Below are 22,635 nucleotides of genomic sequence, written 5' to 3'. Positions count from 1 at the left end.
TACGTACCTCATTCACCAGTTTGCCGTGCAACTTTTACAGTTTTTGAGACCATTTGCAGTGGCCACAACCGCACAGTTCGGGCTCATCGGTGAACGCAGTGCAGTCCGTGCACCATGCATTCATGTGCACCATGCATTCATGTGTAAACGACTCGCGATCGTCGCTCTCGCACTGCTCTTTAATTTTTGGAGTGCCAAAGCGCGCTCTGTTCGCCAGAATGGCTGGAAACAGCTCATAACATGTAAATGCACACTCGGTGCCTCATCACAAAGACAGCGCTTAACTGCATGTGTAGTCAATGAGCAGTTAAAACAGTACATAAGCCGCTCGAAACGACTGTTTCTCGCCATCGGCCATACCATGCTGAACGTCATTCTACTTCCGGCCACCGGCGTGTACGGACGCAGAATGATGAGCTCCGGCGGAGCGGCGATTGCGGCCCAGGCTGGCCGCGGTAACAGGCTTGAGGAAAACGACGACAAGGAATATCAGATTATTTTGCCGCATCTGCCCACCGGACGTGTTGTTTTCAACACAGTTTTTTTGCACGGTGACGTACGAGTGCGACCCTTCAGGGTTGAAGATTTCCGGGACGCCCTGGCCAAGATTGATACGCTCCCAGACGTGGTGGCCTTGGGGGCTTACCAAATAAACCATGTCTGGGCGGTGACTTTGAACAGCACGGAAGCAACCAAGCGGCTGCTAGCATTCAAGGAGCTTCAAGTGAAAGGTCGACGGTGTATCGTCATTGACCCCGAGGACCAACAGGTGAAGCTACGGCTCCACTGGATGTTGCACGGCGTGGCGGATGAAGATATCCGAACAGCTTTTGCGGCGTTCGGCGAGGTGACGGAAGTGACCCGTGAGCGGTGGCGAGTCCAGGGAGTGCACGAAAAGGGCTCAACAACGAGAACCGTGCTTCTGAAGTTGAAGCCTGGGATGAAGATAGAAGACCTGCCTCACCAGATAAGAGTAGCAGGGGAGTTGGCCCTTGTTGTGGTGCCTGCGCGGCCCATGCAGTGCCTGCGCTGCCGCGGGACCGGTCATGTGCGCCGGGAATGTAAGATTCCGCGGTGTGCGACGTGTAAGCGGTTTGGCCACTCGGAGGAAGACTGCGTACGAACGTATGCAGTGGCTACTGCACCAACAGCGAGGGCGGACATGACGGAACACCGAATGGACGTCGCAGAGACGGAGGAGGCCGCAAAAGGGGTCGGAGAGGATGAGAGGATGGCAGCAACGACAGGCATGTTAGTGCCCCCGGGGGGTGGCGACGAGATGCTCGGTGGACCAGACAGGGAAGTGGCACTGCCAAGCAACGGACCGTCGGAGAAAGAAACGGTGAGCGATGCCGAGAGCTCAAAAATTGAACTTCCGGAGTCAGCGGGCAGACGGGGGACCCTCGAAGGGAGCAGCGGCCGAGCGACCAACGTCCAGGGCCCTGCGAAGCGTGCCCACGACGGGAGCGCCAGTGAGACGAATGAGGCAGAGGCAGCTAGCAACGACGAGCCGCCGATAAAAACGCCAATAGGGAGGAGGGCGACCTTCAAACCAAGACCGAATGTCTCGACGGACAGGAGAGCTGCCGAAAAGCCGCCCCTGTCACTAGGTCGGCCAGTCCAACCTCATGGCTCGGGCGACAACGAAAGCGTCTAGCGCCATGCTAGACGTGAAAGGTAAGCACCATGCTCTTGGCCTCTTTTCACTCTAACAAAATGGCTTATGTCCTGTCACTAAAGATTGCGACCCTTAACGTGAGAGGTCTAGCAGCAAAAAGGAAGCAGAGCCAGGTCCTGCGCCTTTTAAATGAAAATGACGTCGATATACTTGGAGTTCAAGAGACAAAAGTCGAGGGTGAACAAGAGACCGAGAGCATGGTGCAACGTTTCACGTCGCGGTTTTACGCAGTTGTCAGCCATGCAGTCGGTACTTCTGCTGGATGCGTCCTGCTTGTGAAGAAGTTGCCGGGTCTTGTAGTGCAGTCGCATGCTTCTTTTCCGTCGGGTCGGGGTGTGGTCCTCGATTTTAGTTTTTGCTCGGCTGAGTGGCGTGCTGTTTGTATATATGCACCTACGGTAGTTGATGAGAGGGCTGCTTTGTTTGATTTTGTTGAAGGGTATTTAAACACGGATAAGCAACTTGTCTTTCTGGGGGATTTCAATTGTGTACTGAGCTCCGGTGACAAAACTAGCCTTCGTACATTTAGGGATCGTAGCACAGAGGTGCTTTCGCGCTTGATTGACGAGTTTGCACTGGAAGACGTTGCAGAGTGTCTCACGAGCGAGCGACGGGTTCAGTATACGCATTTTCAGGGTGCTAGCCACGCCCGCCTTGACAGAATTTATGTGGCCGCAGAACTGGCTCCAAAATGCCAGGATTATTATGTTTTGGCGGTAACGTACTCAGATCACTGCATGGTTCAGTGTACAATTGGACCAAGAAAGGGAGGTAGCGGTTTTAATTGGGAATTGTGGAAGTTAAATAATAAACTGCTGAATGACGAGCAATTCACCAGACTAGTAGAAGAAGAAATTGGTAATATTTGTCAGGAGGACACCCACGAACTGGGTCAAGAATGGGAACTGTGTAAGCAACAAATTAAAATCAAAGCTATAGAAAAGGCCAGCTGCATACGGTTTCAAGAAAAACAAAATGAAATGCATTTAAGATCTTTGCTAGATAAATTGTTAGCCTGGAGTGTAACACGCCAGGGTTATACATGGACGACGTTAGAAAAATAAAACAAAGACTTCAACTGAATGACGAAGACCGTTATCGCGGAGGACTGGTGCGTGCGAGAGCGGAAAAATTGGCCATGGATGAGACGCCGACAAAAAGATCGTTGGGAATAGAAAAAGCAAATGCAAGGCGAAATCACGTGGCAGAAGTAGATTGGGCAGGACGCACAGAAACCGATAACGAAGGAATCGCGGAAGCTTTCCGGGAGTATTATGAAGAGCTATTTTCGTCCCGAGAGGTTAATTTGGACCGTTTTAAAGAATCCTTTCTTGACGCGATGTCAAAAATTGATGACGAACAAAAAGAAAGACTGGAGCGGCCAATAAGCGAAAAAGAAGTGCAGCAGGCAATAGAAAATTTAAACCCTGGGAAATCACCCGGGCCTGATGGCCTGAGTGCGGCTTTTTATAAAGCGTTCAAGCAACAGCTATCTCCTTTGTTGTGTGCCTTATTTAATGAAGCGTATGAGCTGAAGGCACTGCCTGCGTCTTTCGGATCGTCGCACACAGTACTTATTCCGAAAACTGACCAACCAGATAAGCTTAGGCAGTTGTCGTCTTACAGGCCCATTGCTCTGACAAACGTTGATTACAAGATTTATATGAAAGTGCTTGCTGGCAGACTACAAACGGTTATATGCGAACTAGTGGGCCCTCACCAAACGTGCGGTATCAAAGGGCGATCCATCTTTCAGAACATTCACAAAGCGAGAAGTGTGCTCGAATGCTGCGATGCAACTCATGCGTGTGTTGCTTTACTGCAGTTGGACTTGGAGAAAGCTTTTGATTGTGTGGCGCATGCTATTCTGTTCAGTATATTAGACCATGTTAATGTCGGCTCTGTTATTCGAGAGGGAGTGGCCTTGGCGTACCGTAACTGCACTACGAGATTAATTGTCAATAAGTCACTGGGGGCCCCCATCAACGTACGACGTTCGGTGCGCCAAGGTTGCCCCCTCAGCCCTCTTTTGTTCGGCATTTATATAGAAACATTGTGTTTAAGCATCCTACAAAACAATGACATTGATGGTTTTCGACTGCAGGAGTCAGAAGTCAAATTGCTGGCTTACGCAGACGACGCTGCGGTTTTTTGTGTGAATAAGGAGAGTATAAAGAGGACAGTGGAGGTGGTAAAACATTTTAGCAAAGTCACAGGGAGTAAAGTTAACTGGGGTAAGTGCCTGGGATTTTGGCACGGAGACTGGCAGCTGACCCCCGACACTTTCGCTAATGTGTCGTGGGTTACAACGCCTGCAAAGTACTTGGGTGTGCCCTTGGAATTTTACAAGGAAAGCGAGCCTTACTGGCTAGAGCAGGTCAGAGAAACCCGCGAAAAAGCGGATAAATGGAAAAGCGCTCAATTATCAATATTTGCAAGAGCCGCAGTTTGCAACCTGTTTTTAATTAGTAAGTTATGGTATGTAATGCAAGTGTTGCATTGCTCCCGTGTAAATGTGCAAAAATTGCATCGAGTTTTTGCGGTGTTTGTTTGGGCCTCGAGTTGGGAGAGGTGCAGTCGGACAAATTTGTTCCGGCAGGTGAAGCATGGAGGGCTTGGTCTGGGTCATTTGTTTGTGCGACAGATTGTCAACCGGTTTATGTTTTTTAGGGATGCCAGTGATCCATTCCTGCGCACAGTGTGTCAACAAAGACTTGGTCGAGCGTTGCCTGATTTCGTAGTTTATACGCAATGTATGCCGGGATCTCTTTTTGGATTCTTTAGGGAAATTGTTTTGAGCGTGAAATTCTTAAGCGCACGTTTTTCGAAAGAGTATTTAAGTAATGTTAACAGGAGAACATTATACAAGGATGTTTGTGAAGTGGTGTTCCCGGTGCCCTTGTACCGAGCTTTATACTATGGAGGCACATGAAGTAATGTATTAAAACGCGTAAAGAAAATGCAAGTTGCTACGGGAGCTAAAACTTTTTTCTTTAAGCTACATACCGGTACTTTGAGTGTAAAATCATTTATGGAGGAAAAGGGTATTTTCCTACCGTGGGGGGCCCAATGTCTCATCTGCAAACAGCCAGAGACAATAGATCACGTGTTTTTGCATTGCTGGGAGGGGGTATATTTGTGGGATGTTCTGCAAAGGACAATTAAAAAACAGTTGCCACTTGATTCCCATGGCATTAGGTATTTGCCATTGGATAACCACGATGATATGCCGTTAGACCAGGTTATGTTAATGTGCCTCCACAGTATATGGCGCGCACGAATGGCTGGTTATCACTGCGATCCAGATGCACGGCCAGCCCGCATGTATTTCCGTGAAAGTGTGCAGCGATGGCTCGACGTGCTTAAATTGCAACCATGTGCTCCTGAGTGGCTGTCAAAGCTGGAACCTTTGACGGTGCTCAAGGAATTTTAAAATGACAATGCCTGCCCCTCAGTGGGGGATAGGCAACGCGAACTAGCTTTGTGTACATATATTATTCCTTTGTTCCTGTTGTTTTGTTTTCCAGTGCGTTATATTTGTGTCAAAGTCAGGCAATAAAGAAAAAAAAAAAAAAGGCCATACCATGCTGAATACGCCGGTTCTCGTCCGATCACCGAAGCTAAGCAGCATTGGGCTCGGTCAGTACTTGGGAGGGAGACCACCTGGGAACACCGAGTGCTGATTGCACTTCTTTTGTTTTTTTTTCTCACCGCACGCAGCTGGCTTCTCCATTTTTTTTTCTCACTGTCACTTTGGCGTCGCAGATTCTACTGGCTGCAGATGAGCCGAGCAGGCCGGGTCACGTTAATATCTGTGTCGATTCAATCATAACTTTGCGCGCATGCACGAAGAGGTGCGACGCGCATATGTATACGGCGCAGAATTACTCGAGGCGATCGCGTGCGTGACTTCTCGGTGACAGTTTGACGCGTACGTACCTCATTCACCAGTTTGCCGTGCAACTTTTACAGTTTTTGAGACCATTTGCAGTGGCCACAAGCGCACAGTTCGGGCTCATCGGTGAACGCAGTGCAGTCCGTGCACCATGCATTCATGTGCACCATGCATTCATGTGTAAACGACTCGCGATCGTCGCTCTCGCACTGCTCTTAAGTTTTTGGAGTGCCAAAGCGCGCTCTGTTCGCCAGAATGGCTGGAAACAGCTCATAACATGTAAATGCACACTCGGTGCCTCATCACAAAAACAGCGCTTAACTGCATGTGTAGTCAATGAGCAGTTACAACAGTACATAAGCCGCTCGAAACGACTGTTTCTCGCCATCGGCCATACCATGCTGAATACGCCGGTTCTCGTCCGATCACCGAAGCTAAGCAGCATTGGGCTCGGTCAGTACTTGGGAGGGAGACCACCTGGGAACACCGAGTGCTGACGGCACTTCTTTTGTTTTTTTTTTTCTCACCGCACGCAGCTGGCTTCTCCATTTTTTTTCTCACTGTCACTTTGGCGTCGCAGATTCTACTGGCTGCAGATGAGCCGAGCAGGCCGGGTCACGTTAATATCTGTGTCGATTCAATCATAACTTTGCGCGCATGCACGAAGAGGTGCGACGCGCATATGTATACGGCGCAGAATTACTCGAGGCGATCGCGTGCGTGACTTCTCGGTGACAGTTTGACGCGTACGTACCTCATTCACCAGTTTGCCGTGCAACTTTCACAGTTTTTGAGACCATTTGCAGTGGCCACAAGCGCACAGTTCGGGCTCATCGGTGAACGGAGTGCAGTCCGTGCACCATGCATTCATGTGTAAACGACTCGCGATCGTCGCTCTCGCACTGCTCTTTAATTTTTGGAGTGCCAAAGCGCGCTCTGTTCGCCAGAATGGCTGGAAACAGCTCATAACATGTAAATTCACACTCGGTGCCTCATCACAAAGACAGCGCTTAACTGCATGTGTAGTCAATGAGCAGTTAAAACAGTACATAAGCCGCTCGAAACGACTGTTTCTCGCCATCGGCCATACCATGCTGAACGCATTCTACTTCCGGCCACCGGCGTGTACGGACGCAGAATGATGAGCTCCGGCGGAGCGGCGATTGCGGCCCAGGCTGGCCGCGGTAACAGGCTTGAGGAAAACGACGATAAGGAATATCAGATTATTTTGCCGCATCTGCCCACCGGACGTGTTGTTTTCAACACAGTTTTTTTGCACGGTGACGTACGAGTGCGACCCTTCAGGGTTGAAGATTTCCGGGACGCCCTGGCCAAGATTGGTACGCTCCCAGACGTGGTGGCCTTGGGGGCTTACCAAATAAACCATGTCTGGGCGGTGACTTTGAACAGCACGGAAGCAACCAAGCGGCTGCTAGCATTCAAGGAGCTTCAAGTGAAAGGTCGACGGTGTATCGTCATTGACCCGGAGGACCAACAGGTGAAGCTACGGCTCCACTGGATGTTGCACGGCGTGGCGGATGAAGATATCCGAACAGCTTTTGCGGCGTTCGGCGAGGTGACGGAAGTGACCCGTGAGCGGTGGCGAGTCCAGGGAGTGCACGAAAAGGGCTCAACAACGAGAACCGTGCTTCTGAAGTTGAAGCCTGGGATGAAGATAGAAGACCTGCCTCACCAGATAAGAGTAGCAGGGGAGTTGGCCCTTGTTGTGGTGCCTGGGCGGCCCATGCAGTGCCTGCGCTGCCGCGGGACCGGTCATGTGCGCCGGGAATGTAAGATTCCGCGGTGTGCGACGTGTAAGCGGTTTGGCCACTCGGAGGAAGACTGCGTACGAACGTATGCAGTGGCTACTGCACCAACAGCGTGGGCGGACATGACGGAACACCGAATGGATGTCGCAGAGACGGAGGATGCCGCAAAAGGGGTCGGAGAGGACGAGAGGGTGACAGCAACGACAGGCATGTTAGTGCCCCCGGGGGGTGGTGACGAGATGCTCGGTGGACCAGACAGGGAAGTGGCACTGCCAAGCAACGGACCGTCGGAAGAAGAAAAGGTGAGCGATGCCGAGAGCTCAAAAATTGAACTTCCGGAGTCTGCGGGCAGAAGGGGGACCCTCGAAGGGAGCAGCGGCCGAGCGACCAACGTCCAGGGCCCTGCGAAGCGTGCCCACGACGGGAGCGCCAGTGAGACGAATGAGGCAGATACAGCTAGCAACGACGAGCCGCCGATAAAAACGCCAATAGGGAGGAGGGCGACCTTCAAACCAAGACCGAATGTCTCGACGGACAGGAGAGCTGCCGAAAAGCCGCCCCCGTCACAAGGTCTGCCAGTCCAACCTCATGGCTCTGGCGTCAACGAAAGCGTCTAGCGCCATGCTAGACGTGAATGGTAAGCACCATTCTCTTGGCCTCTTTTCACTCTAAGAAAATGGCTCATGTACTGTCACTAAAGGTTGCGACCCTTAACGTGAGAGGTCTAGCAGCAAAAAGGAAGCAGAGCCAGGTCCTGCGCCTTTTAAATGAAAATGACATCGATATACTTGGAGTTCAAGAGACAAAAATCGAGGGTGAACAAGAGACCGAGAGCATGGTGCAACGTTTCACGTCGCGGTTTTACGCAGTTGTCAGCCATGCAGTCGGTACATCTGCTGGATGCGTCCTGTTTGTGAAGAAGTTGCCGGGTCTTGTAGTGCAGTCGCATGCTTCTTTTCCGTCGGGTCGGGGCGTGGTCCTCGATTTTAGTTTTTGCTCGGCTGAGTGGCGTGCTGTTTGTATATATGCACCTACGGTAGTTGATGAGAGGGCTGCTTTGTTTGATTTTGTTGAAGATTATGTAAACACGGATAAGGAACTTGTCTTTCTGGGAGATTTCAATTGTGTACTGAGCTCCGGTGACAAAACTAGCCATCGTACATTTAGGGATCGTAGCACAGAGGTACTTTCGCGCTTGATTGATGAGTTTGCACTGGAAGACGTTGCAGAGTGTCTCACGAGCGAGCGACGGGTTCAGTATACGCATTTTCAGGGTGCTAGCCACGCCCGCCTTGACAGAATTTATGTGGCCGCAGAACTGGCTCCAAAATGTCAGGATTATTATGTTTTGGCGGTAACGTACTCAGATCACTGCATGGTTCAGTGTACAATTGGAACAAGAAAGAGAGGTAGCGGTTTTAGTTGGGAATTGTGGAAGTTAAATAATAAACTGCTGAATGACGAGCAATTCACCAGACTAGTAGAAGAAGAAATTGGTAGGATTTGTCAGGAGGACAGCCACGAACTGGGTCAAGAATGGGAACTGTGTAAGCAACAAATAAAAATCAAAGCTATAGAAAAGGCCAGCTGCATAAGGTTTCAAGAAAAACAAAATGAAATGCATTTAAGATCTTTGCTAGATAAATTGTTAGGCCTGGAGTGTAACACGCCAGGGTTATACATGGACGATATTAGAAAAATAAAACAAAGACTTCAACTGAATGACGAAGACCGTTATCGCGGAGCACTGGTGCGTGCGAGAGCGGAAAAACTTGCCATGGATGAGACGCCGACAAAAAGATCGTTGGGAATAGAAAAAGCAAATGCAAGGCGAAATCACGTGGCAGAGGTAGATTGGGCAGGACGCACAGAGACCGATAACGAAGGAATCGCGAAAGCTTTCCGGGAGTATTATGAAGAGCTATTTTCGTCCCGAGAGGTTAATTTGGACCGTTTCAAAGAATCCTTTCTTGACGCGATGACAAAAATTGATGACGAACAAAAAGAAAGACTGGAGCGGCCAATAAGCGAAAAAGAAGTGCAGCAGGCAATAGAAAATTTAAACCCAGGGAAATCACCCGGGCCTGATGGCCTGAGTGCGGCTTTTTATAAAGCGTTCAAGGAACAGCTATCTCCTTTGTTGTGTGCCTTATTTAATGAAGCGTATGAACTGAAGGCACTGCCTGCGTCTTTCGGATCGTCGCACACAGTACTTATTCCGAAAACTGACCAACCAGATAACCTTAGGCAGTTGTCGTCTTACAGGCCCATTGCTCTGACAAACGTTGATTACAAGATTTATATGAAGGTGCTTGCTGGCAGACTACAAACGGTTATATGCGAACTAGTGGGCCCTCACCAAACGTGCGGTATCAAAGGGCGATCCATCTTTCAGAACATTCACAAAGCGAGAAGTGTGCTCGAATGCTGCGATGCAACTCATGCGTGTGTTGCTTTACTGCAGTTGGACTTGGAGAAAGCTTTTGATTGTGTGGCGCATACAATTCTGTTCAGTATATTAGACCATGTTAATGTCGGCTCTGTTATTCGAGAGGGAGTGGCCTTGGCGTACCGTAACTGCACTACGAGATTAATTGTCAATAAGTCACTGGGGGCCCCCATCAACGTACGACGTTCGGTGCGCCAAGGTTGCCCCCTCAGCCCTCTTTTGTTCGGCATTTATATTGAAACATTGTGTTTAAGCATCCTACAAAACAATGACATTGATGGCTTTCGACTGCAGGAGTCAGAAGTCAAATTGCTGGCTTACGCAGACGACGTTGCGGTTTTTTGTGTGAATAAGGAGAGTATAAAGAGGACAGTGGATGTGGTAAAACATTTTAGCAAAGTCACAGGGAGTAAAGTTAACTGGGGTAAGTGCCTGGGATTTTGGCACGGAGAATGGCAGCTGACCCCCGACACTTACGCTAATGTGTCGTGGGTTACAACGCCTGCAAAGTACTTGGGTGTGCCCTTGGAATTTTACAAGGAAAGCGAGCCATACTGGCTAGAGCAGGTCAGAGAAACCCGTGAAAAAGCGGAGAAATGGAAAAGCGCTCAATTATCAATATTTGCAAGAGCCGCAGTTTGCAACCTTTTTTTTATTAGTAAGTTATGGTATGTAATGCAAGTGTTGCATTGCTCCCGTGTAAATGTGCAAAAATTGCATCGAGTTTTTGCGGTGTTTGTTTGGGCCTCGAGTTGGGAGAGGTGCAGTCGGACAAATTTGTTCCGGCAGGTGAAGCATGGGGGGCTTGGTCTGGGTCATTTGTTTGTGCGACAGATTGTAAACCGGTTTATGTTTTTTAGGGATGCCAGTGATCCATTCCTGCGCACAGTGTGTCAACAAAGACTTGGTCGAGCGTTGCCTGATTTCGTAGTTTATACTCAATGTATGCTGGGCTCTCTTTTTGGATTCTTTAGGGAAATTGTTGTGAGCGTGAAATTCTTAAGCACACGTTTTTCGAAAGAGTATTTAAGTAATGTTAAAAGGAGAACATTATACAAGGATGTTTGTGAAGTGGTGTTCCCAGTGCCCTTGTACCGAGCTTTATACTATAGAGGCACAGGAAGTAATGTATTAAAACGCGTAAAAAAAATGCAAGTTGCTACGGGAGCTAAAACGTTTTTCTTTATGCTACATACCGGTACTTTGAGTGTAAAATCATTTATGGAGGAAAAGGGCATTTTCCTACCGTGGGGGGCCCAATGTCTCATCTGCAAACAGCCAGAGACAATAGATCACGTGTTTTTGCATTGCTGGGAGGGGGTATATTTGTGGGATGTTCTGCAAAGGACAATAAAAAAACAGTTGCCACTTGATTCCCATGGCATTAGGTATTTGCCATTGGAAAACCACGATGATATGCCGTTAGACCAGGTTATGTTAATGTGCCTCCACAGTATATGGCGCGCACGAATGGCTGGTTATCACTGCGATCCAGATGCACGGCCAGCCCGCATGTATTTCCGTGAAAGTGTGCAGCGATGGCTCGACGTGCTTAAATTGCAACCATGTGCTCCTGAGTGGCTGTCAAAGCTGGAACCTTTGACGGTGCTCAAGGAATTTTAAACGTGACAATGCCTGCCCCTCAGTGGGTGTTAGGCAACGCTAGCTACCTTTGTGTACATATATTATTCCTTTTTTTTCCTGTTGTTTTGAGTTCCAGTGCGGTGTATTTGTGTCGAAGCCAGGCAATAAAAAAAAAAAAAAAAAAAAAAAGGCCATACCATGCTGAATACGCCGGTTCTCGTCCGATCACCGAAGCTAAGCAGCATTGGGCTCGGTCAGTACTTGGGAGGGAGACCACCTGGGAACATCAAATGCTGCTGATGGCACTTCTTTTGTTTTTTTTCTCACCGCACGCAGCTGGCTTCTCCATTTTTTTTTCTCACTGTCACTTTGGCGTCGCAGATTCTACTGGCTGCAGATGAGCCGAGCAGGCCGGGTCACGTTAATATCTGTGTCGATTCAATCATAACTTTGCGCGCATGCACGAAGAGGTGCGACGCGCATATGTATACGGCGCAGAATTACTCGAGGCGATCGTGTGCGTGACTTCTCGGTGACAGTTTGACGCGTACTGTTACGTTTGGTGGTCGCGTGCTCAACCCACCGCTGACGCCAGTTGTTAGGTTTGGGTCGCGAGCGCCGGGGTAGCGTACCGCTGCGGCGCGCGGCCTCTCGGTAGCGTTGGCCTGGCGGCTCCGTGGACGGCGGACGGCATCAAAGGTGCCAGCAAAGACGAGGCGTCTTCTAACGAAACAACCTTTACTGCAACATCATGAAGAAACGGGCAGTGAAGCTGACCCGGAGAGATTACAGACACTCTCACACAGCTGGTGTCTAACGTCGTAACAACGGCGCGTCAAAGTAGTCTCTGTCCCAGCGGAGTCGGCCGCTGCTTTTTATAGTTTTTCCAGTTCACAGGGAAAGGGTAAACCCTCACAGGAAAGGGAGAGCCAAACATGTTGGTTCACGACGAATGACTCAATCGCAGGTGTTCCGACCTCATCTCCTCCACTTCCTGCAGACAGGAGAGGGCGACGCACTTTCCCTCGATCTCCAGGCTTGGCCAGCTTGTGCACACACACGCACGCACAGGAACACGCTGAGACTTGTCGGCGGGAGGAAGCGTTGCGCGGCCGATGAACGGCGTCGAAATGGCCGATCCGCTCGCGGTTCTGCCTGTTGCTATGCGGTGGCCGCGTCAGCTGTCCCACTTCTCGGTGGAGAAACGTAACAGACTGCCCCGCCGGGGAAGGGAGATCCCGAAGGGCAGGGGACTGCATCCGCTGTCCGGAGGGATCGGGATGTTGCTGCTAGCCAGGGTCGTCCGACTCTGTTTCTCTTGAGCCAGTCAGCCTGAAGAAGTCCTTGGCAAGTCCGGGTTTCCAAGGCACTCTGCAACTTGTCTTCAGGAGAGATTTCTGACAACCTACAGCATCACAACCACGCTAAAAACTCAACCGGTCAGCCAGCAAGCACGGCACAAACTTCACTAAGTTTTGCCAGACTATTTCCCTCTTATGCCCCCATCTACATTAAAGGGCAACTCAGCAGCACTTGGAACGCGTCCACAAATTTGAAAATCGCGCTTTCAAAAACGTCATTCTCAAACAAAAATAATACAATGCAATCTGTTTAAAATCCTAGGCCAGGAAGAAAAACACCAACTAGTGAATAAAGGCTTCTTCTCAAGTTATGGGCTTCGACTTAAGCCATCGGCATTACCGTTGAGATCACCCTTTTCACTAAAGCTTCGGCTGTCCGTTTCACGGAACAACCGTACCTTCCTGTTTCTGTGCAAAGAAACGCATGAGCATAAGTCACTAGCTTTGCTAAACAACCTATCCCTCTCCTTACGCTTGGCGCACCAGTCACGCATTTTCTGGGCACGGGCGCATTTCTGCCTTTGGGATAGTCGCTTTCTCTTTCGCGATAGCTTCAACTTGTTCCATTCTTTCTCGCGCCTGCCTTTCCGCTTTTTTCTGCGGCAGTACTGGAACACATGCTTTCTGCTTTCTTTTTGCAGTCTTTGGAGTTTGCTCTCCTTACGATGGTAGCATTCTTCCTCGCGCCTGCCTTTCCGCGTTTTTCGTCGGCAGCACTGGAATACTAGCCTTCTGCTTTCTTTCTGCAATCGTTTGAGTTTGCTCTCCTTACGATGGCAGCATTCTTTCTCGCGCCTGCCTTTCCGCGTTTTTCGGTGGCAGGACTTGAATACTCTAGTCCTACTTTCTTTCGGCGCGAGCTCTGGCAAGCTAGCGGTAACCGTTCTAGCGGTAACCGGAGCTAGTAGGGTACCGGTGTCGTCAAAGTGGTCAAAGTGCGGCGCCGCGTCTGCATCGCGGCCAGCAGCGCATGACTCACTTTCAGTCAAGTCCGAACGAAAACAACGGCTGACGTCAGTCGCGTCAGTACCCCTTCTAGGCATTTGCTCTGGCGGCTCGCCACTCAGTGCGTCGCCTCGCTCAGAGCTAACCAGCGCACGATCAAGCTCCTTCGACAGCTGGGGCGCTTCGGATTGCGTGAGGGTCATGTGTGCCACGTCCGCGTTCGCACTGGGGTTGCTTTCGCGAATACAACCTAGCGTAGTATCAGGGCACGAACGATTCTGACTCTGCTCTGGTCGCTCGCTGTCGCCTTCGCAAGTCTCGCTCTCTACAGCGGACGCACACTCCTCGTCGGTCTGCCCTGGCTGATCACAACTCGCGGGCTGCGCAGTTTCCCTGATCGGCACTTCGTTTTTCTGCGTGCCCTGCTCTACGATGAAGCTGATTTCGGAAACCGAAATTCTGTCATTTCCTAGCTGGTTTCCTTCTCCGCCACGCTCTACACAAGCTTCTGCACTGAGAGGCGGTTCAGCTATTACCAGTTCCCCACTCTCATGTGATGGAACTGTATCTCCTACAGCTACTTGGGTCGGCATGCAGTTCACCTCGCTTAACGGCGTCACTTCGGACTTCTCGCCGTTAAGCCTGTGCTAACCGTCTCAGCTAGTGGCTCGACCAAGGTAACACGATGCTCTTCTGTTACAGCCTCGGTCGGCTCGCTACTGCGGTCACATTGCTCGGCCGCTTCCCCAAGCTGTTTCTCACAGTCCGATGCAAGTTCGATTTGCTCCGGAACTTCCGCACTGTCTAGCCATTCGCTTACAGCGGCTTTCAACTGATAGGCCAAATCAAAGTATGCCTCGTTACAATGTTTCTCGCTCTCATATCTCTTCCGAAGATCCTGAGGCGTTATCTGATATCGTATCAGCAATGACTCTTTTAGTTCATCGTAATTTTTCAAGCGGTCGCCAACCAATCGCTTGATTTCTTCCGACGCTTCAGCGGAGAGAAGAGCTACCAACTTCAGCGCCCAACTACCTCGCTCGAAGCGTTTACCTCTACAGACATTCTCGAAGTCTGCCAAATAACCTGCCATATCCTCGGCGATGAGGAACGGTGGCGTACCGTCTCGCGGTATCGAACCGTTACGCTGAATGGCACTGAAAGCGTCAAGCTTTTCCACGCTCATTCGATGTGCTGAAATCTCCAGCTGCATCAGTTTCCTTACGCGGGCGTCCTCTTTCTCGAAACGTTCCCTACGTTCACGCATCTCTTTCTCGTGACGTTCTCTACGTTCACGTTCCTCTTTCTCGTGACGTTCTCTACGTTCACGTTCCTGTTTCTCGTGACGTTCTCTACGTTCACGTTCCTCTTGACGTTCGTCAATGATCTCAAGGCATTCCAAAAGCTCGTCATCTTCAGCTTCCAACGCAAGAATAGCCTTTAACACTTCTGGTTTTCTGAGTTTGTCTGACAAATCCAGACCCAACTCCTCCGCAAGCTCCAGCAATTTCGGTTTGCGCAACGACTTCAAATCCAAATTCATGGCTGTTCCGAGTGCTGCCTTCTCTACTGCCCACTATTGCCTTGCTGCAATTACCCAGCAACAACGACAACACAATTACCAGCTCTGTTCTCTACTTAACAAAAGCCTGGCAAAACTCAGTAGAAGAAAGTCCCGCACTCACCAAACCTCGCAGCCAAGAATCCAACGCAGTCGTTCCGCTGCAGGCAACCAGTCATCACACAGGGCTCGTTGCACTGCTCCCGCCTTTCCGCTGAGCTGCTTTGATTCACGAGTCACGCCTCGGACATCTCCGCTCTTCCCACCAGATGTTGCACTTCGGTCAGGCCTGGCTCGTTTCACCGACCACGGTCACTGCTTGGTCGTCCTCGTCTCTCCGCTTTCCGCTGTTCACCAGTTGTTGGACGACGGTATCGCCTGGCTCGTCCCTCCAACCACGGTTACGGCTTGGTCGTCCCACCGATGCCTACCAGTTGTTACGTTTGGTGGTCGCGTGCTCAACCCACCGCTGACGCCAGTTGTTAGGTTTGGGTCGCGAGCGCCGGGGTAGCGTACCGCTGCGGCGCGCGGCCTCTCGGTAGCGTTGGCCTGGCGGCTCCGTGGACGGCGGACGGCATCAAAGGTGCCAGCAAAGACGAGGCGTCTTCTAACGAAACAACCTTTACTGCAACATCATGAAGAAACGGGCAGTGAAGCTGACCCGGAGAGATTACAGACACTCTCACACAGCTGGTGTCTAACGTCGTAACAACGGCGCGTCAAAGTAGTCTCTGTCCCAGCGGAGTCGGCCGCTGCTTTTTATAGTTTTTCCAGTTCACAGGGAAAGGGTAAACCCTCACAGGAAAGGGAGAGCCAAACATGTTGGTTCACGACGAATGACTCAATCGCAGGTGTTCCGACCTCATCTCCTCCACTTCCTGCAGACAGGAGAGGGCGACGCACTTTCCCTCGATCTCCAGGCTTGGCCAGCTTGTGCACACACACGCACGCACAGGAACACGCTGAGACTTGTCGGCGGGAGGAAGCGTTGCGCGGCCGATGAACGGCGTCGAAATGGCCGATCCGCTCGCGGTTCTGCCTGTTGCTATGCGGTGGCCGCGTCAGCTGTCCCACTTCTCGGTGGAGAAACGTAACAGTACGTACCTCATTCACCAGTTTGCCGTGCAACTTTCACAGTTTTTGAGACCATTTGCAGTGGCCACAAGCGCACAGTTCGGGCTCATCGTTGAACGGAGTGCAGTCCGTGCACCATGCATTCATGTGTAAACGACTCGCGATCGTCGCTCTCGCACTGCTCTTTAATTTTTGGAGTGCCAAAGCGCGCTCTGTTCGCCAGAATGGCTGGAAACAGCTCATAACATGTAAATGCACACTCGGTGCCTCATCACAAAGACAGCGCTTAACTGCATGTGTAGTCAATGAGCAGTTAAAACAGTACATAAGCCGCTCGAAACGACTGTTTCTCGCCATCGGCCATACCATGCTCGAGTCTCCCCGTCGCACTCGGAGGGAGAGGTCATGGAGAAAACGGGCTCCTCAGGAGCGGCCGGCGCGTACGCGCCAAACCAGTTTTCCCCGGCGCCCCATGGTTCTGCCTTCGTCCCGGAGTACAGGATTTTGCTGCCAACGCTACCAACAGGCAAGCTGAGTGAAAACTCTATTTTCTTGCACTGTGACCCATCTGTGCGTCCATACAAAATCGATGATGTCGCGGCGGCGCTCTCGGAATCCATTGACATGATGACTGTTACCAATCTAGGAGTTTTCCAGTTTAATCATGTTTGGATGCTCACTTTCAAGACTCCACATGACATGGAAGTGTTAAGTGCTAAGGCCGAAATATTTGTCAAGAACAAGAGATGTCTGGTTATTAATCCAAATCAGCAGGAGAAAGATGTGAAAGTCCACTGGATCCCGCCCCAAATCCCAGACGAGGTGCTAATACACCATTTTCAGCGCTTCGGTGATGTGAAAGGGGTGCGACGCGAAAAGTGGCGCCGCCCGGGCCTGGAGCATATCGGTTCAAGCACGCGAATAGTTCAGATCGCGCCACGGGAACCGACATCACTCGATGAGATACCCCACCAGGTGACTATCTATGGCTGCCCGGTCCTGATCTCCGTGCCCGGCAGAGCGCCGCTTTGTTTGAGATGTCGACAGACTGGACACCTACGCAGGCAGTGCAAAGCTCCCTGGTGTCAGGCCTGTCGCTCCATCGGACACCGCGAGGAAGACTGCACGCAGTCTTATGCAGCCAGAACGAAGCGGGGGGTTGCGAAGCAACCATTGGACGATTTCATGGACGCAGAGGACATGGAAAAAATTGCGACTACCATGGAATCGCCACCAGACAGCGAAAGTCCGGCGGTTGCATTTACCGAAGCCTCCATTTTTTCCCCACAAGAAGTAGCGACCCCAAATCCCGGAGAGGCTGGGTCTCCTTCTCTCCCTGATGGACGGGCCTGCAGCAGCGCGAACTCGGAAGCGGCCGCCGTGCAGCAGGAGGAGCGAACCGAGACGCTGGACGAACCCAGCACCATAGATGCCACTGGGATCAGGGAGGTCGATGAACCTGCAGCCCTCTCGAACGAGTTCGACCTCGAGGGGCCTCAGGGACCGGAATCAGATAAGCCGGTCTCTAAACAACAGGAGCGCCGACAACTTGAGAGAGAGGAAGGGGGAAACACGGAGGGAACGACAACGGAAGGAAGGCGAACTGCGGAAAGAAACAGAGACGACAGGTCCGACAAAAGCAACACCAACCCCACCGATGCCATTGACGAGCCCAATGTCAAGGAGGGGAAGAGAGAAGGCCGCCGCGTGACGAGAAAAGCCCTTGCAGCCGCCAGCCACCCTTGCGAGGTGGAGAGGGGTACTTCGGTAGGCGGTAGCGGGGGCCGCATGCCACATGTCCGGTAAGCTTTCCCCCCGCAATGGATCCCTCCCAGCTGTCGCTTAAAGTGGCCACCATTAACGTGGTGAGCCTTATAAAAACAAAAAGGAAAAGATGGCTTCTCGATTTAATTAATGAAAACAGCGTTGACGTTGCTCTTTTACAAGAAACCAAAATTTCCAGTGCGGACGATGCTAAATTCTTCGTTCGTTACTTTGGAGCTCAGTTCTGGTGTTTCCATACAATCACGACATCAAGGGCAGGAGGCACCGCCATTCTCATTAGGAAAAAAGATAACGTCACCATTGTTGACTGCGAGCTGGGAGAGGATGGGCGCTTTTGTCTCGTTGATGCCCTTGTGGGGAGGGAGCTGACTCGCTTTGTGTGTGTCTATGCCCCGAATGAGACAACGGCACGGTCCGAGCTCTTTCGATCTCTCCGTCCTTTTCTTCTTGTCCCCGGAATCGTATACTGCGGAGGTGATTTTAACTGCGTACTCAGCACGAGTGATAGAGCGGGCGGGGGAGGCGGTGTGGATGCGTCGGCGCGGGTGTTAAGAGAGGTCCTTCGAGATTCTGACCTGGTGGACGTGGCGCTCGGACGAACGGGATCGACTGCGCGCTACACCCGCTGGCGCGGCACAGCGCAGGCTCGCCTCGATCGCATCTATGTCTGCGGTGAGGCGCTCCAACGCGTCCGCAGCTACACCGTCACTCCTGTGTGTTTCTCTGACCATGGCCTGGTCTCGTGCGTGCTGGGTGCCTTAACATGTCGAACAGGAAAAACAGTGGAAAGACGATGGATAATGAACTCGACTATCCTTTGCAACGAAGAGTTCTTAGATAAAGTAAATAAGGATATTGCTAGGCTTAAGTCTGGATCGGTTAATGCAGTAGAGTGGGAGTTATTTAAAACAAAAATTAAAACCATTGCCACAGAGATCGGAACAAAAATTGCCGCGTCCGCTAAAGCTAAAATCCGGCACCTCACAGGCATCCTTCAGGGCCTTGTCGAGGCCAACGAAGAAATGCCGGGAGAATTTTCTGCTGACATTCGGAAAGTTAAAGAGGAACTTCGATCAGAACTGGAACGGCGTTATTGGGGCGCACTCGTCCGCAGTCGAGAGCAAAGAGTCCAGTACGAGGCGCAGCCATCAAAGCTCTTTTGTGCCTTCGAACGGGAGCAGGCTGCACGGGTTACTATAAGGGAGGTTATTAACAGCGGCACCACTGCGCGAGGGCATGGCGAGGTGGCGCAGGCCTTCGATGAATACTATCGCAAGCTTTTCCAGGCTGGAAAACCGCTGGATCCCGTGCCATCCGAAGTCCTGAGCGAACTGCCCAAAGTTCCTCAGGAGATTAGGGAGGCAACAAACTCCTCATTGACTGCTGACGAGATAGAGCGCGTAATTGCAAAACTCCCTAAGAATAAGTCACCCGGACCGGACGGCATAACAGCCGAATTTTACCAATGCTTTAGAAGTGAACTCAGCCCAATTCTAGCGGAGGTGTTCGCGGATATAAGGAAACGAAAACTTCTCCCGCCTTCTATGCGGCGCAGCAATTTAGTCCTGATTCCTAAGAAACCTTCCCCCGAATCAACCCCCGACGTAGCCGATTTCAGGCCAATCAGTCTTCTTTCCACGGACTATAAGATTCTGGCTAGAGCTCTCGCTCGTCGACTCGAGACCGCCCTCAGCACTGTGGTGGGAGAGCATCAAACATGCGGCTTCAAAGGGCGCTCCATAAATACCAACTTACATCGCATGAGGACGGTCCGCGAGGCGGCGGATGTGGGGCTCCTTCCCTTGGCCATTCTCCAGATCGATTTGAGGAAGGCATTTGATCAGGTTGACCGGGCTTTCCTCTTTTCTCTCCTTCAGCAGTGCGAAGTAGGTGACGACATAATAGATTGGCTCAAAATTTGTTACACTGAAATTAGTACTGCAATCGTCCTTAACGGTATACCAGGCGCGCCGATACAGGTGAATAGATCAGTACGACAAGGGTGTCCGATGTCGCCTGTTCTCTTCACCTTGTATCTGGAACCTCTATGTCGCATGGTTCTTGCGTCTAAAACCATCAAGGGTCTAGATCTCGGCGGCCAAGAACTGCGCGTCCTCGCATACGCGGACGATGCAGCCTTCATTTGCACCTCCCAACAACAAGTGGGGGAGGTGATTCGATTGGCAAACTCCTTCTGTCAATTTTCTGGAGCCGAACTAAATTTAAACAAATCGCAAGGCGCCTGGTTGGGAGACTGGAGAGGGAAGCCCCGCCAACTCTTTGGAGTAGAATGGACCGAAAAAATTGACGAATATCTAGGCGTTAATCTAGATATTAGCAAAGCGATCATGAACAGATGGCAACCCAAACTAGTTGCCGCTGAAAGGAAACTAGACCCATGGCGGCCGAGACACATAGCCATGTTCACGAGAGCCTATGTATGCAACGCGGTGGTCTACCCGGCGGTACTATACTCAGCCAGAGTGACCACAATCGACAGGGGCTCCGTGGGTAGGCTACACAGATCATGGGCAGTCTTCGTTTGGCGCTCTACGGCAGAGCCCATGCGCCGAAGCAATCTCTTCTGGGGCATGGAGCGAGGCGGACTGGGCTTAGTGAACGTAGAACTTAAACTTGTAGTCCAAAGGCTCATTTTCTTTCGAAGCCAAAAGGATAATTTTCTTCGCGCGGCCACTCAGTATCTAGGCTCGGCGCACTTGGCCCCTTGGTTGGCCACAACTAAGCCAATAGGTAACGGCATGAGAGCCACAGCCTTCTACAAGGAGATAGCGCAGTCCCTGGCGCTGCTGCAAGGGCTTTTTTCGTGGGAGTACCTGCTCGCAGTAAAACCGAGAAAGCTTTACTGGGACTTGCTGGCACAATTTCTGCAACCTCCATTATATCGACAACCACCCATAGGGGTGGGCAAGAATGATGTCCTGAAGCGAGTCAGGAAGCTGCCCGTTCCAACAGGCTCCAAGGATTTCTTCTTTCGTTTCCACACAGGAGTTTTGCCCGTGAAAGCTCGTCAGGAAGAGCGGGGTTTCTTCCTACCATGGGGCGCAAACTGTCTCCTGTGTGGCCGACGGGAGACCACTCAACATGTATTTATGGAATGCAACACGGCGCACATCTTCTGGGACGAAGTAAGGGGATTTTTCGCCACTGATTTCGAAGTGACATGGCCAGGGCTCTTGTGTCTCGACGCGTCTTGTGATCGACCAGAACTTCGAGACATTGTGATAGTGCTTGCGTTGCATGCCCTCTGGCGTGCGCGCGTGGATGTGGTGGAGTGCGTGCGTTGGCCGAAACCAGCGTGGCGGCACCTATTGGACAAAACAGAGTGGACAGTGAGTGCACTGGAGTCCTCTGGCACCGACGAAAACCTGCAGGAGGAACTACAGCGAGGCTGCCGCGCTGTGATGGTCTTCAAGACACGCCAGTACGAACGGTTTGGGTGTCGCTGATGCTTCACGCTGCGTTGCACAAGTGGCGTTTTTTTTTTTTTTTTTTTGTGGGTTTTTCTCTCTACTTTTCTGGTTTCCCCCTTTGTCCTTTAGTGGCGGCTCATTGTAGGCTTATATGTTACACTTTTTCTGACCCTTTCTTGCCAGACCTCTGGACATAATTTTTTATTGTCCTTAATGTCCCCTCACGCTTCCTATGGCTGACGTTGACACTAGAAGCAATCAATGCACTCGGCTATTGGCTGAGTTGCTGCCTTGTACATATATGTGTAAATAAAGGTTTTTTGTTACTGAAAAAAAAAAAAAAAAAAAAAAATCGGCCATACCATGCTGAATACGCCGGTTCTCGTCCGATCACCGAAGCTAAGCAGCATTGGGCTCGGTCAGTACTTGGGAGGGAGACCACCTGGGAACACCGAGTGCTGATGGCACTTCCTTTTGTTTTGTTTTTTTCTCACCGCACGCAGCTGGCTTCTCCATTTATTTTCTCACTGTCACTTTGGCGTCGCAGATTCTACTGGCTGCAGATGAGCCGAGCAGGCCGTGTCACGTTAATATCTGTGTCGATTCAATCATCACTTTGCGCGCATGCACGAAGAGGTGCGACGCGCATATGTATACGGCGCAGAATTTCTCGAGGCGATCGCGTGCGTGACTTCTCAGTGACAGTTTGACGCGTACGTACCTCATTCACCAGTTTGCCGTGCAACTTTCACAGTTTTTGAGACCATTTGCAGTGGCCACAAGCGCACAGTTCGGGCTCATCGTTGAACGGAGTGCAGTCCGTGCACCATGCATTCATGTGTAAACGACTCGCGATCGTCGCTCTCGCACTGCTCTTTAATTTTTGGAGTGCCAAAGCGCGCTCTGTTCGCCAGAATGGCTGGAAACAGCTCATAACATGTAAATTCACACTCGGTGCCTCATCACAAAGACAGCGCTTAACTGCATGTGTAGTCAATGAGCAGTTAAAACAGTACATAAGCCGCTCGAAACGACTGTTTCTCGCCATCGGCCATACCATGCTAAAAAAAAAAAAAAAAAAAAAAAAAAAAAATAAAAAAAAA

General features: G+C 50.9%; 1 non-coding gene and 3 pseudogenes across 1 annotated transcript; all 4 read left to right on the top strand.

Moving 5' to 3' along the window:
- The first annotated feature begins 5,247 nt into the window (after positions 1–5,247).
- On the top strand, positions 5,248–5,366 carry LOC146180957 (5S ribosomal RNA; annotated as a pseudogene).
- Positions 5,367–5,956: 590 nt separating this feature from the next.
- Positions 5,957–6,075, top strand: LOC146180956 (5S ribosomal RNA). Its single transcript, XR_014700544.1, has one exon. It is a non-coding gene; the product is annotated as a 5S ribosomal RNA (ribosomal RNA).
- Positions 6,076–11,558: 5,483 nt separating this feature from the next.
- On the top strand, positions 11,559–11,677 carry LOC146180955 (5S ribosomal RNA; annotated as a pseudogene).
- Positions 11,678–21,880: 10,203 nt separating this feature from the next.
- LOC146180954 (5S ribosomal RNA) lies at positions 21,881–21,999 on the top strand (annotated as a pseudogene).
- Positions 22,000–22,635: the final 636 nt, after the last annotated feature.

The sequence above is a fragment of the Amblyomma maculatum genome, chromosome 8 (assembly GCF_055883805.1).
Source record: "Amblyomma maculatum isolate TAMU_Amacu chromosome 8, ASM5588380v1, whole genome shotgun sequence".
Classification (NCBI taxonomy): domain Eukaryota; kingdom Metazoa; phylum Arthropoda; class Arachnida; order Ixodida; family Ixodidae; genus Amblyomma; species Amblyomma maculatum.
Note: the sequence above shows the minus strand (reverse complement) of the source record. Positions and strands in the feature narration are given on the sequence as shown.